Below are 18,213 nucleotides of genomic sequence, written 5' to 3'. Positions count from 1 at the left end.
TGGGTGGCTTCATCTAGTCGTGCAGGTATATGGCAAAAATTCCAAGATTTTGTTGGCAGTTCAGGTGGGAAAAATAGGGAACATGCCACAAACCATTAACAGACCATCATATAGTGTGAGGACTACATGACTAGATGAAGCTGCAGCTACAGGACACCATTGTAATGGTCATTACTTGATGCTGGGCTGGTGTAGAGAGGAGTTACCACCTGCCATGTTCCCTTCAATGAACATGTGGGAGCCGCAATACAGCCATACAAATGGCGGCCCACATAGAGGTCTATGGCAACCGGTCACAGTGCAGTGATCACACCCTCCCCGAAGTGGAGGGCAATGCTGGCTTCCTATGGAGAGGGGTGGCCAGAGAAGTGCTCAGGCCTCCTCCCTACGGCCGTATGCTACACCGTGGTTTCATCTGAGCAATACCTGGGTGGAACACATGGTCAGGTAACTGAGGGAAGAACCTTGAAAAGCAGAGCAGTGTTCCGCAAATTGGTTAAAAGATAGGAGGTCACAGCCTGGTGAACTGACATCAGTCGGAGGAACTGTACAGGAGCACAAAGGTGGGGGCTGAGAGCTGAGCAGTCTACAGTACAGGCAGGTCACATGTTTTTTGAAATGCATCCAAACCAAAGCCCAACCCCTGGGACTACACAGAGGATTCTGTCAGGGTGCAAGGTAAGTAATAACACACTATTATATTGTAATGCAAATGCTTAAATAAGGCAGATAGGAAGATGTGCACTGCAGGTGTAATGGGCTTCTGTAACCTGTCTTTAGTGAAAATGAGGTCCCTGGTGACAGGTTTAACACTGGCCATCTGTGAGGATTGGACACACACAAACGCACCCCCCTTCCCCTTTTTTGTAAATAGAAGATAACAAACGTGAGCCAGGTAATAAAAAAATCACATGCGCACCAGCTTCTATCTGGAGGAGACAACTTCTGTGGATAAACCTGCAAAGAGCCATGATGAATTTCCCTCATTGTTCCAAGGTGTGGATCAGGGATGAATTATTTTGACTTAGAGCATCAAAACATAGCATCATCATTCCACTGAAATGTGTAGACCTGAACAAGTGTAGCATTGGGCAGATGACCTACTCCAGTTTTTGGATGTATTTGGGCCACATTGGGGGAGATGTATTATGCCTTCTCTGACAGTATACTAGCTGATCATATTCTGCCTCGGGCCGCGGTCACACGTTCCACTAGCAGTCCGTTCATAACGCGACGCTAGCAGACAGGGGGCGGGCCTCGGGAAAAGCATGCGATCGCGTTATAAACGGACTGCTAGCGGAACGTGTGACTGCCGATCGTCCATTCGAAACACATTGGGTTGTTTCCTTAGGTACAACCAGAAGAGAACAGGTTAATAAGCAATAGAATTAAAATTTTTCCCCACCTTTGGCCATTTTGTTTGTGGCATGGTGGGAAGAAAATAAGATTTTTTCACTGCACAATCCTGTTTTTTACGGCAGATACGTGGATAACATTCTAATGGTATGGCAGGGAGAAAAAAGAAAAAGTGACAGATTATGTAACTTACATCAATGACAACAGAATAAACCTTAGATTCACATCTGAAAAACCACCATTGAACACTCACTTTCTGGATACTAAATTAATAGCATCACCGGAGCAAGACCAATGTAACGACTGCCATGTTCACAAAGCCTCTAGTGGGGAACTCCATTTTATCAGCATCAAGCTGCCATCCTTCCCATATGGTTCATGCAATTCCGTATGGAGAGTTCCTACGTCAGTTGGAATGTCAGGGGGTCAGTAGTAGTGATGGAGTCTGGTTTATATGTGCAACTGGCATATGACATTCTATATGATTCCCGTACATATCATAAATTGGCATCTTATCCCAAGTCGTCTGCAAGAGGCACATTGAATCAGCTTGTCACAGATGTATCACTAGGGGTAGTGGATCAGACTGAGACATGAGCATATGACATATATTCAAATGATAATGGATTTCATGAACAGTCAAAATAGAAAACAAATTTTAACAAAAGAGGATATTCCCATTCCATGCTAAAAAGTGCAAGGGAGAAAGCAAAAACAGTCAATAGAAAAAAAACTACTAAAAAAGAAGATACCCCGAAATCCATAATATCGGCTAACAACATTCCAACTTTCAGTACCCCATGCAGTTCACAGTTCAATGCAAATAAAAATATTATTCAGAAGTATATTCCTGTATTGAACCAAGACACTGGGGCAGATTTACATACCCGGTCCAGTTGCGATCCAGCGGCAGGTCCGGCTGGGATTCACTAAGGTCCTGCGCCCGATATCCACTAGGTGTCGCTGCTGCGCTGAGGTCCGCTGGAGTTCACCTTCTATTTCTTGGTGCAGGTAAGTGTGTGTCAAGTGCCACTTTTTTTTTTTTTTTAAATATCACGATTTTTCTGAATCAGTTGGGTTTTCCGCGGCCACGCCCCCTGATTTCTGTTGCATGCATGCCAGTGCCGAAGTGCCTCAATCCGATCGCGTGCGCCAAAATCCCGGGGCAATTCGGCGCAAATCGGAAAAATTCAGGAAACCCACCAAAGAAAAGCGATTCGGGCCCTTAGTAAATGACCCCCACTGTACTGTACGAGGTCATGAAAGACAGGCAGAGGAGAGTCGCGAAACGTGGCAAAACTCTAGGCAACATTTTATCCCCCAGCACCTTCAGTACCAAAACCAGGACTAGAACATGGCCATCAGTGAAGGGATTTTTCAGATGTGGAGGACACAGATGCAATGTCTGTATCTATGCCGCCAGTAAAACTTTGGACTTTAGGGTTAATAAAAGCAAAACCAGCACAATCAAAACTTTCATTAATTGCGACACATAACATGTCGTGTATATCATCGGTTGCACATGTTGTTCCACCATCTATGTCGGATGTTCAATACAAAAACTGAAAACAAGGATTGCCCAACACATAACAAGTATAAGAAATGGAGACTCCAATGCCTAAACATTTTATAGAAGTTCACAATACGGACATTTCTTGTTTACTGTTAGCTGGCATTGAACATGTTAATTGCCCAGTCAGGGGAGGTGACTGCTGGAAGGTTCTCCTTAAAAGAGAAGCGTTCTGGATTCTGGCGTTGGATTCCAGACATCCTAATGGAATGAATTCCAAAAATGATTAAACATACATCTATTGATTATATATAATAATAGTCACCACATTCATATTCTGTATAATCAACATTTATTGGGGTAAACACAAGAAGAAGGACAAGTAAGTGATGGCAGTCAGGGGCGTTGCTAGGGTGGTAAAAGATCTGGGGCACGGGCCCCAATGCATTTGTATTAAATTGACAGTAGTGACCATTCTTGTACATGACCCCCTCAAATGAGTTTCCCGCCAAAACCAATTGAAAATTCAGGAGAAATCCCTACTTATTCCATCCATTGCCTGCAGGTGATGTGTCCTCGGACTGTAGTTGTTCTCTATCTTCTCCTCCACGTCTCCTCTTCAGCCACGTTTCCTCCCTGTAAAGTTTACGACATCTTATGTTCTTTATTGTTCCTATATCTTGGTCCCAGAGGTTATCCTGCTGCTACCTCTAACACTCTACTTCCAAATACTGTAAGAAGACTACACGGAATACACAATTTATAAGCCTAAAATATTCTAGTTTACACATACTACACTATCCCCATTTTAGCCCCCACAAAAACTGACCCTCCACAATACATTGGCCCCATACGTTACATTACTCCCTCATTGTGCCACCCACCTGATAATGTTCCCTAAACATGGCCTAACACAGTGGTGGCGAACCTATGGCACGGGTGCCAGAGGTGGCACTCGGAGCCCTTTCTTTGGGCACCCAGCACAGAATTTACCAGATAGGACTCAAGGTTTCCTCCTGCAGTCCAAGATAGCCCAGGACGTGCCGAGCTCAGCGCTATTTTAAAGTGACACCTACTTGTCTGCCAGGACTACAGGAGGAGCTCCTGGAGCTCCTGCTTTGGGTCCCCTGATTCTTCCTCTTCAGGGGACCCTAGGGGGAAGCTACAATCCAGATGTCTCCTGCTTTCTATTGTATTGGTGTCCTCAGGACGCCAATATGATTGAAATTTGTGATACAGCAGAGGTGAATAAGTTACTGCTTAAATAGTCGTGTTGGCACTTTGCAACATAAAAGTGGGTTTTGGTTGTAGTTTGGGCACTCTGTATCTAAAAGGTTCGCCATCACTGGCCTAACATGTAATAATGCACATAATACCAGTCGCCTCTGATAATGCCCCTGCAAAGTGACCCTTTCTAATTATCTAATTTGGAGCCACCGAATAATTCCCACACTAAATAATGCCCCCAAACACTGAATAAGGTATGTCCCCACAGACCCCATTCAGTAATGTCCCCCACAAACCTCCTGTATATAATGTTATATATATAATGGGCAAATAACAATCCCCAAAGAAATTGATGTTCCCCAAAGCCACCCAGAAATTCATGTTCTCTGCAGCCCCCACGACAATGGATGTCCCTCCTGAGCTTTACACGAATTGATGCCCTCCCACCCCCTCCCAGTAATTGGTGTCCCCCAAAGCCTCCCAGCAATTGATGTACCCCCTTCAAAAAGGGATATCCCTCCCAAAACCCCAACAATGGATACCCCTCAGAAATGGTTGTCCCCATCCCCAGCAATGCATGTGCCCCAAAGACACCCAGCAATTGATGTCTCCCACAAATCCCCCCATCAATGTATGTCATATACAGTCCCCCCAGAAATTAATATTCCACCCCAGCCCCCCAGAGCAATGGATGTCATTACCTTCCCATAACCTCCCAAGCAATTGATGTCATCCACAGCCTCCCCAGCCCCAGCAAGGGATGCCCCCCAGCAATGGATGTTCCCCAACCAGCCCCTCTCAGCAATCAATGTTCTCCCAGCCACCCCTTCAGCTATTGATGTCCCCCACATGCCCCCCCCCCCAGAAATTTATGTTCCCATTAGCTCCCCAGTAATGGATTCCCCCCCAACAATGGATAATATCCCCACATAAATTGATATTCCACCCCCCCTCCCTTGAGAAATGGTCCATATACCCACATAAATCAAATTAATGTCCCCATAGCTTTCCAGAAATGATGCCCCCGGTCATTTAATGTCCCCCAGCCCCTGTCCCCCGAGCAAATTGGGGCCCCCTAGCAACTTCCTACAGTGTGAATATAAAAAAAAACAACAACTTCATGCTCACCTGTCTTCTTCTTACCTCTCTCCTCTTCTCGCTGTTCGGGATTGAGTCGCGGTGACGTCATCACACCGCGTCTCCGGCTCCCAGCACTGTAGTCAGCTGGTAGAAGCAGGAGACGCGGTTTAATGACGTCACCGTGTCTCCTGCTATGTGTAGTGAAGGACGGAGCTTATGGTTCCGTTCTCCACTGCAGCACTCGCTTCTATCTGTGTCCGGAAGGGACGCAGATAGAAGTGAGAGAGGGGTAAGGACACGGACAGTGGGACAAGAGTCCCGCTGATCCGGGGCACGAGCCCCGGATCTTTTAGCCTAGCGACGCCCCCGATGGCAGTATATGACTGATCGCGCAAGATCAGGTACAGCATGGATCGTAAGTTCATTGCATATTGGGGAAAGAGACCGCAACATAAAACAATGGCCTAGAAACCCCAGAATGCCATCTCAATCAAAGTAGCCGTTGCCAATTACAAATAATTAGCAGAGTTATAAACCAAAAACCAGGAAACAAAACTGGAGGGGAGGGGGGGGGGGGAGAGGGGAGAGGGATACATATAAGGGATGGGGAGCACTTGAGACCATGTATTAATGGGCTTAAATAGCAGTGGTGCGCTATTTAAGGAGCAAGTCTTGCCATTCCTGGGAGCTTAAATACGTGCCCCATGGGGCCCAAGCAGTATTCATCTTACCCAGGTCTGCAGAATTATTGGCCACCAATTCCTCCATGCTATGGATAAACTCAAGCTCCTGGAGCCACTCGACTATCGTGGGAGGTTGGGGACTCTTCCAGTGCCTTGGGATCACGAGCTGCGGCCAGAAAGTAACGAAGAAGGTCTTTCTTAACAGAGGCGATAGAGCCGGGTATGAGCGACAAAAGAGACAATTGTGGGGATGGGGTGACCCTCTTGCCAGTGACCTGATGGTAGGGATCGAAAACTCTACTCCAGAAAGGCTGGAGGGAAGGACAGCTCCACCAAACATGAAGCAGGGTACCCACTTTGGCACCACATTGCCAACACACATCTGAAACTTCAGGGAAAATCCTATGGAGTTGAGAGCGGCATCTTTTCCACCTGGACAAGATTTTATAAGTCTTTTCCTGGGCACCACAAGGGAGTGGTATCTTGTGTGAAAATAGAAAAGCCTTATCTAGTTCTGCATCAGTGAACTCAACAGAAAGAGCTTCCTCCCATTCCCCAATAAAGCCCGGCTTCACATTCATATTAGTCTGTAATGCAAATGTTCTAGTGCGTTTACATCCACCTAACCGGATGTGATTGTGATACTGATTGGCCAGGTGTATAACGGTGTTATAAAGACTGTTTTTAACGTGTTTCTGATAAACCATGACTAAGGCTTTGTATTACCTACACCAAACAGGCACACAGTCCGTGTCGCATTTTTAATGGATATACAATAAATTAACGTTGGATCGTATTTGGATGTGCTCCGGCTGACTCTTTCTTTTGGGATTGCTCTACATGCCAGACCCCGTAGAAGCAGTGGCGTAGAAAGGCCTCACTTCACATACAAGCCAGGGCATGGGAGATCACTTTTCTTACATTTTTTTGTACAACTTTTATGAAGTTTGTTAACCCGTTAATCGTTTTACAAGGGTTAAAACAAAATCATTTGCAATTTTGAACTTCAAATTTTTTGGCTAAATGAATGTGTTTTATATAAAATGTACAAATTATCAGAGGATAAAATACCAAAACGCTCCACAAAGTTTGATACCTAATCTCTTCCGCGTATAACAACCCCCCTTATGTAGTGGTGACTGCTGTATGGGCACACCCCAAAGCATTGAGGGGGAGCTGCGCCATTCAGAGCAAATTATGCATTGTCACTTTTTATTGGCTATACAATCTTTATTTTTTTTTGGCAATTTGGACATATAAGGGCTTATTTTCTGCGACATGAGATGCACTTTACTAATATTTCATTTTAGTGGGTCTGTAGCTTATTGATGAGATTTTATTAACTCTTGAATGTATGGGTGAAAAGAAAATTGTCAATTTTGGTTTCCTTTCTTTTTGTATTTTTTGGGGGTCGTACACTGTACACTAAAAATACTATATTATCTTTATTCTATAGGTTTTTTTAAAATATATTTTTACAATTTTACTGGAAGAAAACTAATATAGAGGAAATCTCATCTGTTTTTGCATTGCCATCTTTTCTGAGATATGTCTTTAATATTTTTTGTTTGACATAGCTGGTTTAGGGCTTATTTTTTATGTGTTGAGTTGTCCTTTTCAGTGGTACCATTTTGGCGCACATAACTTTTTTTGATCACTTTTGTGAGGGGATTTTATGAAAAATTTAAATTTTTGGAGAGTTTTTCAGGTTTTGTTTTTATTGCGTTCACTGAGCGGGTCCAATAATGTTTGAGTTATTGTACAGATTTTTACGGACGCACCAATACCAAAAATGTAGGATTTTTTGATGATTGTGTTTTTTTTTTACTTTATTAGATGTGTATAGGGAATGTTTGTGTTTAGGGGACTTTAATTCTTTTTATTACAGAAACTTTGTTTTAATCTTTTATTTTTTAACAGGTGGCTTGTACAAGCGATGCTTTGATTGCTGGTTTAAGCTGTCATTCCTATAACACATGTAATACAGATGTATTGCACTGTGTAATATAAGACACTGAGCTGCTGAGAAAGGAAGATTGTGGAAGGAGGAAAATGCTCTGTCCCTGATGACGAACGCAAGTGTCTGCGTATGGGGAGCTCAGGTACTGGAGCATCTGTACCAGGGGGCATGGAACAAGGAGATTCAGGGAATGTCCTTGAATTACAGAGAATTTAGGGCTATACTGGAAGCAATAAGAGAATCCTTATCAGTTGTCCAAAGGGACAGATATGAATATTCTATCAGACAACGTGACGGCAGCAGCTTTTATAAATCGCCAGGGAGGAACTGAGAGTGGACCTCTGATGAACCGGACACATCATATTTTCCAGCTTGCAGAGAACAACATAAAAGGGAAGGAAAATCTGAAGGCAGACTTCTTAAGTCGACACCTCCTGCACCAGGGAGAATGGTCCCTTGATAGTTATTTCAGAAAATAACAAGGCTATGGGTGAGACCAGATATAGACCCGTTTGTCACCAGGAAGAACAGGCAGGTCAGCAAGTTCTGCTCACTAGACCCGAAGGACCATCCAAAGAGCCTTGATTCCACTAAGATTCTGGAGGATAGAGTCGTCCTTACAACAGACCCGGCTTTTCTTCCCAAGGTGGCCACTAAGTTCCATTGGTCACAAGAGATCAGGCTCCCTTCTTTCTGTAACAATCCATCTACAGAGAGGGAAAAATTACAGTAAACTGGATGTGAAAGGAAAGAATAAGGACAAGAAGGCCTCAGCTAGAGCTATATCTAGGTGGATCAAACTAAGCCCTTCTGGCACTTGGCGATCTGCCACGACATATGCTGAACTGATTGCCAGAGTCCATTCCTCTCCTTACACTTTGTTCCGATATGTGGGTGTATGGAACGCGTGTGCATGTAATAGTTTTGGGTGATGGTACTTGAGTTCATGAGCATCCATCTTCCTAAATGAGACAGATGGTTTGAAATAACCAAACATTAAGTCCCATACAGTGTAATCCACTGAAGGTTGAAGGCATTTAGGAAGATGGATGCTCATGAACTGGGTTTACTAGAAGAAACAGAGTGGAAAGGAGTCAGGGGTTGTTCTGCTGTGGTCTCCACACCAAGTTCCTTCACCGTTTCTTCATTTTCTCTACAATCAGGATCCCCCTCAGCAATTCCATGACTTGTAGTCTCACTCGCACCCTGTTGATACATAAACTCAGACTGGGTGCAATTATTCATCATGTGAAGTTTACAGACCTGTTCACATTTTTGGTAAACTTCTGGGGCAGAATAATTATATTACACTCATGGAAACCAACACCACAGTTTCGGAACTTCCGGTCTTGCCCTTGAAACTTACAAAAGTGAACATTCCATTCACTTTTCTTTGTAAAAACTGTATCACAGAACCAACAGTACCAGATATCAATCTTCACCTCATGATTCTGCAATATGTGTCTTTTCACAGCATCTCTTTTTATAAAAGACATCTGACAAATACAGCATTCATATAACTTTTTACCGAAACCACTTCTCATTTGATGTTCCTTTTTGTGGACGGCTTTTCTGGCAATGTTCACACTTGTACCTCCTTTGAACAAGCCTCCTCATAAGCCTCAGGTGCAGCAGATGTCTGGTCTCCGTTAGACAAATCTCTGACTCTTGAGACTTCTCAACCAGCGACTGACACAGGTTCTCCTCACATCCTCCAGATGCTGTGGTAGGACAAAATAATTTGTCAGGCGCTTTATAGGCCTCATCACCATTGACAACCAGGTTGTCAATATCAATATCAATAATATATGTCAATATCAGTTCACACTCCAGAAGTTCAGATTCTTCAGTTCTCTCTTTACTCTGAGCTGGAGGGGAACCATGGTCAACATCATGTACATTAATCCCTTCCCGGCGCGCGCCGTACTAGTACGGCGCGCGCCGGGTCCGGGTGCATGGAGAGGGCTCACGGGCCGAGCCCTCTCCATAGCCGGTAAGTCTTTGCTGCATATTGCTTTCACTACGATCGCCACCAGCAATGCTGCTGGAGACTTCAGAAAGATGGCGCCGCCATCTTGCCGCGGATCATCGCTCCCCGATGACGTCACGGGGAGCGGTGATCCGTTGCCATGACAACTTCGGGCCTCACGGAGGCCCGAAGCTGTCTCGTTTTAACCCATTCATTACAATGTGCTATCAGCACATTGTAATGAATGAGCAGTAAAATCCCCATATACTGCCATATTGCAGTATGGCAGTATATGGTAGGATCAATCAGACAACCTAGGGTTAAAGTACCCTAGGGAGTCTGAAAAATAGTAAAAGTAAAAAAAAGTTAAAAAAAAAAATTATAAAAAAACCCTAAAAATTCAAATCACCCCCCTTTCCCTAGAACTGATATTAATATTAATAAACAGTAAAAATCATAAACATATTAGGTATCGCCGCGTCCGAAAATGTCTGATCTATCAAAATATAATAGCGGTTTTTCGCTGCGTTTAACCCCGTAACGGAAAATAGCGTCCAAAGTCAAAAATGAAATTTTTTTGCCATTTTGGAAAATATAAAAAAATTAATAAAAAGTGATCAAAAGGTCGCACAGTCCTAAAAATGATAGCAATGAAAACGCCATCAAAAGTCGCAAAAAATGACACCACCCACAGCTCCGTACACCAAAGTATGAAAAAGTTATTGCTGCCAGAAGACGGCAAAATAAAAAAAAAAATTTTGTACAGGAGGTTTTAATTTTTTTAAATGTATGAAAACATTATAAAACCTATACAAATTTGGTATCCACATAATCGTAGCAACCCAAAGAATAAAGTAGACATGTCATTTGGGGCACACAGTGAAAGCTGTAAAATCCAAGCCCACAAGAAAACGTCGCAAATGTGTTTTTTCACCATTTTCACTGCATTTGGAATATTTTTCCTGCTTCCCAGTACGCACCATGGAATATTAAATACCGTCACTACGAAGTGCAACTTGTTACACAGAAAATAAGCCTTAACACAGCTCTTTATGTGGAAAAATAAAAAAAGATATAGATTTTTGAAGGTGGGGAGTGAAAAATGGAAGTGAAAAAACTAAAAAAGGCCAAGTCGTTAAGGGGTTAACTACACAAGAAACCATTAAGGTAGAATCTCTATCTTGGTTGCCATTAGTTACAGCAAACGTATCAGTGTTGCTATCTTTGGGAGTTACAACCCACAACCTCTAGGGGCACACTTGAGCTAACCCCCTTATTACTTTTGGCTGCACATTTTCCTGCCTGTTCACACTCTGCATTTACCTGAATAGGTGGTGTGATACAATCATGGGTTAAAGGCAGGTTATTCACAATCATGACATTACATGACATTACTTCTTCCTCCTGATGACAATGACAGCTGGATGCAAATTAATCCTCATTAGTGGCAAAACACCCAGCTTTCCCACATCCATCCAGCAATATATTCATTTGCAACATCCCCCACCGGGGCCTAGCCTTTTTCTCGGGGCCTGGAGTCAGCCGGGGCCCGCAGTACCTGAGTGGCTGGCGGTTGCGGCCTAGGCACGCTTGTGTCACAGTGCTTGGTATGGGGAACCGGAGGGCTGTCCTACAGCCTGGCAGGTCTCCAGCAGGGTGGTGTTGGCAAGAAATGATGAGGGAGAGACTGCTATAGCGGATCTCCCTGGGGCAACCCTTTGGTGTCTAGAGTATAAGTCTCTGTGTGATGGACAGGGTGCCTGTGATGATGGTAGTTGTAGTAGCAGGGACCAGACGGAGGCAGAGGTTGAACAAAAACAACTTACAGTTCTTTATTGGAACCGACAGGAACTTCAGCAACGTGCCTTTAACAGAGTGATGGAGTGCTGAGATGCTTTTGGAGGGAGCCTCAGGAGGTAGATCGCCAGCCTGGATGCAGAGGGCAGGCTGGGAGGTAGCTGTGTCCTAATAGGAAGCTTCAGCTTGTCCTGTAGGGCTTCAGGTATCACCCTTGAAGGTAGGATGATACCCCTTTCCTCTCTAACTATCTAATCTATTAATCTATTAGCTCCACTCTTCAGATGCATATAAAGAGAAAAGAAAAGAACAACAGGAGGACGGCGCCTCGTGTGATACCGTCGGCGTAGTGTTCAGTAAGGAATAAGCAAAACTGCTCACCCGTTTACCACTTGGTGGTATGCATGTAAAATCCCAAGAGTATTCCTCCAAGTCCGGGTAGTTCCTGCAGCTCCACAGTCCCTGGTATGACCGGTTCCCACAATAGTGGACCGGTATCAAATGTGCAATAAACGAAAAAGTAGAAATGGGGCTAAAGGTGGGCGCTAAACTAGCCTTAAAAAGGTGGAGTGTCTACACCAGAAATGCCAAGATTTAACTGACTTGACTCGCACCAAAAGGCAAGGACGTTTTTATTGAGGATAAAAAAGCACTTACAGATTTCTATGGTACAAATAAAATCAGACCTTAATGTCCAGAGTGACGCGTTTCGGGAGTAATCCCTTCATCTGACTGAAAAAATGGACAATGACAGCAGTGGTTGAGGTGGAGGTTTAAAAAGCCACAATAATTAGCATAATAGGGAGTGGTAAGGCAAACACCCTATCAAATAAATGGGAGTGGTAAGTTAAACACCACAATAACGCCCATTGAACAAATCAGCCCCTCTGCCCCTCAACGTTTCAACAAGCTCAAAAATCGCGAAATGTATTGGATTTTTAAGCTTAACACCCTAGTCCCTGCTGGACTCAATGAAAGCCTGGAAAATGTACTCTAAATTCTCTATCTTAATAACCCATATTATTAGCCAAGACATCTGTTTGAACTGTATCACATTTTATTTAATTGTATTTTATTCAATTGTAGTTTATTTATATATTTTTTTCATCATGATTGTTTATTTCCTTGTTGCAATGTATTTATATATTTATATGTAATTATTTATTCATCTCTTATTATGTTACTGTTCTTATTCATTTATCTTTTATTCAATGTATAGACACTTAATAATGTCCCATCATCCATGTAACAGATACTAACCTATTTGATTTATTTATTTTATCATATCTATGTATCAGTTAGTAATTCCCGATATTTATTTGTTTTATCTAATAATTACCTTATGCTTGCGCATCTACCAAACAGTTCCTTAAATAATTATATCAAATAACATACATCTACCTAATTGTCCCCTAAATAACTATTATACCATGTTATTTCCTAAATTTAAGGTTTGCATTTGAGCATACCGCTTCTGCAGATGCCTACACTGTGGACATCGGCTGCGCACGCGCACAACCCTCCGGCGCCTTACCGATGTAGAGCATTGTGCATGCGCTCCACTGACACTATCCATTCAGTCTCCTTCCTGGGCGCGCGCCGGACTGTGGTTTTACTACGCAGGTGCCGGCGTCCCCACACAACCCCATGAAGTCTCCATATGTAAGTGTGTTGGTTTTTTTCCTCTTTATTGAGTATGTTCATCGATCTATTTGACAGGGTGTTTAACTTACCACTCCCATTTATTTGATAGGGTGTTTGCCTTACCACTCCCTATTATGCCAATTATTGTGGCTTTTTAAACCTCCACCTCAACCACTGCTGTCATTGTCCATTTTTTCAGTCAGATGAAGGGATTACTCCCGAAACGCGTCACTCTGGACATTAAGGTCTGATTTTATTTGTACCATAGAAATCTGTAAGTGCTTTTTTATCCTCAATAAAAACGTCCTTGCCTTTTGGTGCGAGTCGAGTCAGTTAAATCTTGGCATTTCTGGTGTAGACACTCCACCTTTTTAAGGCTAGTTTAGCGCCCACCTTTAGCCCCACTCTTCAGAGGCAGGGGCTAGGCTCTTCCTGCTCTTATCTGGTCTGGACTGGGTTTACCTAGTCTACTTCTCTTCTCATCTGAGCTAGGCTAAACTAGTCTCTAGCTGTTCTGATCTTGTGCCCTGCAGACCCAGAGGGTCTGACTGGAACTGGTCTCTTCTCCCTCCTGGGAGAGACTCTCCCTAGAACATTCCTGGCCAGGGGTTTTGTAACTCCCCTGGTCAGGTGGTGGCTGCTCCTCCAATTACATCTCAGCTTACATTGGACAGAATGTAATACAGGTGATTGGATGATAGATCTTACATCATACAAAACACTTAACTCCTGAATTGCCAGGCAGGATCTACCACTGCAATGTCCCCTGTGTCCTATAAGGACTATGTAGTGTGATGTAGTGACATGCTGTGGGACGTATTCGCAAGCACTCCTTCGCCTTGCATCGGCGAGGGTGTTGCACATTCTATACCCAAAAATCTACTGTAGTGGCGGCTACCCTACAACACCAGCAAGTGGGAAATTAGGAGATATTCCTTATAAGATGACCCCCATATCATTTGTATCATTACGTTCCAAGGGGTCGAAGGTCCTAATAATCCTTCTTGCTTCTTGCCTTAACCCCGTAACAATCAGGCCATATTTTGTTTTTGCATTTCCATTTTTTTGCATTTTTCATTTTTCCATGTAAAGAGCTGTGTATGAGCTTGTTTTCTGTGTAATAAATTACACTTCATAGTGACGGTATTTAATATTCCATGCCGTGTACTGGGAAGCAGGAAAAAAATCCCACATGCAGTGAAATTTTTTGAAAAATGCATTTGTTTTCTTGTGGGCTTGGATTTTACGGCTTTCACTGTATGCCCCAAATGACATGTCTACTTCATTCTTTGGGTCGGTGCAATCACGGGGATAGCAAATTTTTATAGTTTTTATAGTTTTCATACATTTACAAGAATTTAAAACCTGACAATATGTATTGATACCCAACTTATTAATGATTTTTACTGTTTATTTATATGACTTCTTGGGAAAGTGATTATTTTTTTTTTTTTACTATTTTTCAGACCCTCTAGGGTACTTTAACCCTAGGTTGTCTGAGTGATCCTACCGTTTACTGCCATATTACAGTATGGCAGTGTATAGGGATTTTCCTTCTCATACATTACAATGTGTGAATCGCACATTGTAATGAATAGGTTAAAACAAAACAGCCTCAGGTCTTTGGAAGACCCGAGGCCATCATGGCAATCGATCATTAATTAGGTAATCTAATGGATGGGTTAACACCTGCGATCGCTGCTAGCACCGACCGCGGGTGTTAGGCCCCTTCCACACTTGCGTTGCAGATCACGTGTTTGATCAGGGTGCGATCAGGGTTTGGTCAGTGAAAAACGCACATTTTGCATCAGAGTGCAATCAGTTTTCAGTCAGTTTGTTCAGTGTCTCAGTTTTTCACGCGCGTTTTCAATGCAATTTCAATGCGTTTTTCATGGACTCAGGACTGAGCTCTATCTTTTCTATGGCAATTGATGCGTGAAAAACGCATTGCACTTGCATTGCACTTGCAAGTGTCTCAGAGTGCAATGCGTTTTTGATGCGTCTGCATAGACTTGTATGGTTTTTCACGCGCGTGAAAAGTAGAGCATGTCGAGATTTAAACGTGCGATAAAAAAAACCGTGCGTGTGTGCGTGAAAGAAAATGCAATTCTGAAAAGACCCATTGATTACATTGGGTCAGAGTGCAATGCAAGTTCTGCGCGTCAAAAGCAAGCGCAGAAATGCACGTGAAAAACACAAGTGTGAAAGGGGCCTAACTAGTAAGTATTTGCTAGAATATGCATCAAAGACTTACCGGCTATAGAGAGGGGCTCAGCCCATGAGCCCTCACCGTTCACCTGCACCTGTCAAGTAAGGGTTAACCTTTATTCCTTTCACCTCCATCTACCAATACTGGCACATTTTCTATTCCACCGAATCGCAATACTGAGGCATTTCCATTGTAGCATTTCCATACGTGGTCAATTAATCTGGGCGCTCCCTCACTAGCCTGTATGGAGCGGCAATGTTCCCTGGTGTTTTATGGGAACCCCTTCTAAATGCAGCTTTCTCATAAGCTTGTTTTATTGATGCTTCTGGATATCCTCTCTGTATGAATCTATTTTTAAAGGGAACCTGTCAGCAGGGACCTCATTTTCACTAAAGAAAGGTTACAGGAGCCCATTACAGCTACATTGCAAATCTGCAAATTCTACCTTCTCTAAGCATTTGCATTTCAATATAATTGAGTCTTACCTTGCGCCCTGATAGAATCCTCTGTGTAGTCCCAGGGGTTGGGTTTTTAAGTGTAAAAAACATACTACACTATCCATACACATATTTCTTCTAGTGGATTGCTATGAGGAATATTGGCAATAGAGGAGGATTAAACGCGATGGAGTTGGTCTGAATGGTGGCCTATTTTTATCGGTGTTTCTGTAGAGTTGTGCTAATCCTCCGGAGAGAGATTCATCATGAAACAATGAACTGGTTGAATATTTGACTGAAAAGAACGAACAAGGAAATTGTGGACTGCTAAGAGCGATTTCGGGTTGATCTCTGCAAGTTAGAAGATCCACCAGTCTGCTCTTGGTTCCCCCCTGGTGATTTATGAAGGCTGCTGCAGTCACGTTGTCTGACAAGCTTTAGATCTGTCCCTTGGACCACTGGTAAGGATTCTCTGATTGCCTGCAGGATGGCTCTAAATTTCTTGTAATTCGAGAACATTCTCTGAACCTCCTTGTTCCATGCTCCCTGGTACAGAAGCTCTGACCACCCCATCCCCAGGCATTCGCGTCCGTCACTATGGACAGAGGTCTTTCCATCTTCCAAGATCTGCCCACTTGGAGGTTCTCTTCTTTTGACCAGCAAACTAGAGAAGTGGAATCTTCTGGTCTAGGCTGGTCTAGTCTCCGTCCCAGACCATAAACATATGCAGCTGAAAGGGTCTTGCATGGAACATTGTCCAAGGCACTGCTGGAATGGCTGCTGTGCACAAGCGCAGAGTTCTCATTACTGTCCTTATCATAGGAGACTCTTTCCTCCACTAAGGTTCTTGTCTTCAAAACCTTTTCGGGAGGAAGAAAGGACTTCTGGCAACTTGAATCCAGCTGGATTCCTAGAAATATTTTTTCGACCTGGAGGGTATGAGGGATGATTTTTTTCAGATTCAGGATCCACCCAAGATGTTATAGGATCCCAAGAACTAGAGATATTTGAACTGTTCTTTTATCGATTTTCCTACCAGGAGAAAAACATCCAGTTTCATAGGCACAAAGATTCTATGATGCCATCTTACATAAGCTGCCACTTATGATATTAGTTTAGTGAGTACCCTTGGGGCTATTGCCACTCCAAAGGTTAGGGCCCTGAACTGGAGGTACTTCTGGCTGCTGAGATATAGGAACGTGGTAGTAAGCATCCACCAGATCTATAGATGCCATGTAACAGTCCTGAAAAACAATGAATTACTCTCACCGGTAATGTTGTTCCCTCATGTCACGACGGCACCACCAGAGAGATAGGGATCCGCCCTCCAAGGACAGGAAACCTGAGCATAAAAAAGAGGCTCCTCCTACTCCTCCTCAGTTTGGTTACAGAGATTTTCTTGAAAGGGCCGTTTAGTTAGTAGACAAAAACATATACACATTTTCATTTGGCGCATATATATATATCTTCTTAATGTCTCTTTTTTTTTTTTTGCAACACCCGTGAACCAACACCACACATAAAAGTAACACCTGGGTGGGAAATCCTCTACGCCTAGAGGAGAGGCGATTTTACCATCACCATAGACAAAGGTTCTTTACTGTAAGAGCAGTGAGACTATGGAACTCTCTGCCGCAGGAGGTTGTTATGGCGGACTCTATGTACATGTTCAAGAGAGGCCTGGATGCCTTTCTGGAGAGAGAAAATATCACGGGTTATGGGGATAAAACATTTATTTAATTCTTAAAGGTTGGACTTGATGGACTTGCATCTTTTTCCAGCCTTATATACTATGATACCAGGTGCCATTGTGACTTGAGAAAAACAACATTACCGGTAAGAGTAATTCAGTAATTCATTCTTTTCATCACGACGGCACCACCTTAGAGAATTACAGAGAAATAAACGAGACAATTAGGGGGGATAATATAGGATAAGACTTTCCATTCAAACGAAAGAGAAGAAGAACCCATCACATCCACCCTATAGTGTTTAAGGAAAGTGTGAGGGGTAGACCAGGTGGGCGTCTGGCAAATTTGTTCCAGCATAGCATCCCTACACTCGGCCCATGATGTAGCTAATGATCTAGTTGAATGCGCACGGATGCCATCCGGGGAAGGAACTTCCGATATCTCATAGGCCATCTGAATAGTCACTTTAATCCATCTAGCGATGGCTGTGGAGGATGCTTTATTCCCCTTATTCTCTCCTGAAAAGAAAATTAACAAGCTGATTTCCTCCACCTAGAAGTAGCATCCAAATACTGTACAATACTCCTTCTAACATCAAGACAATGAAAAGCCCTTTCCTTCTCTGTCTTGGGGTTACCACAGAATGATGG

At 43.2% G+C, this 18,213-nt stretch overlaps 1 long non-coding RNA gene across 3 annotated transcripts; it reads right to left on the bottom strand.

Moving 5' to 3' along the window:
* Positions 1-1,407: 1,407 nt before the first annotated feature.
* Positions 1,408-5,450, bottom strand: LOC140076059 (uncharacterized). Of its 3 annotated transcripts, none has more exons than XR_011849510.1 (3): positions 5,222-5,450; positions 3,410-3,502; positions 1,408-1,497 (listed from the first exon to the last, which is right to left on the bottom strand). It is a non-coding gene; the product is annotated as an uncharacterized lncRNA (long non-coding RNA). The 3 variants fall into 3 exon arrangements; XR_011849512.1 differs by lacking the exon at positions 1,408-1,497 and adding an exon at positions 1,641-1,757; XR_011849511.1 differs by lacking the exon at positions 1,408-1,497 and adding an exon at positions 1,785-1,882.
* Positions 5,451-18,213: the final 12,763 nt, after the last annotated feature.

Source organism: Engystomops pustulosus, chromosome 8, assembly GCF_040894005.1.
Source record: "Engystomops pustulosus chromosome 8, aEngPut4.maternal, whole genome shotgun sequence".
In the NCBI taxonomy this organism is placed as follows: Eukaryota; Metazoa; Chordata; class Amphibia; order Anura; family Leptodactylidae; genus Engystomops; species Engystomops pustulosus.
Note: the sequence above shows the minus strand (reverse complement) of the source record. Positions and strands in the feature narration are given on the sequence as shown.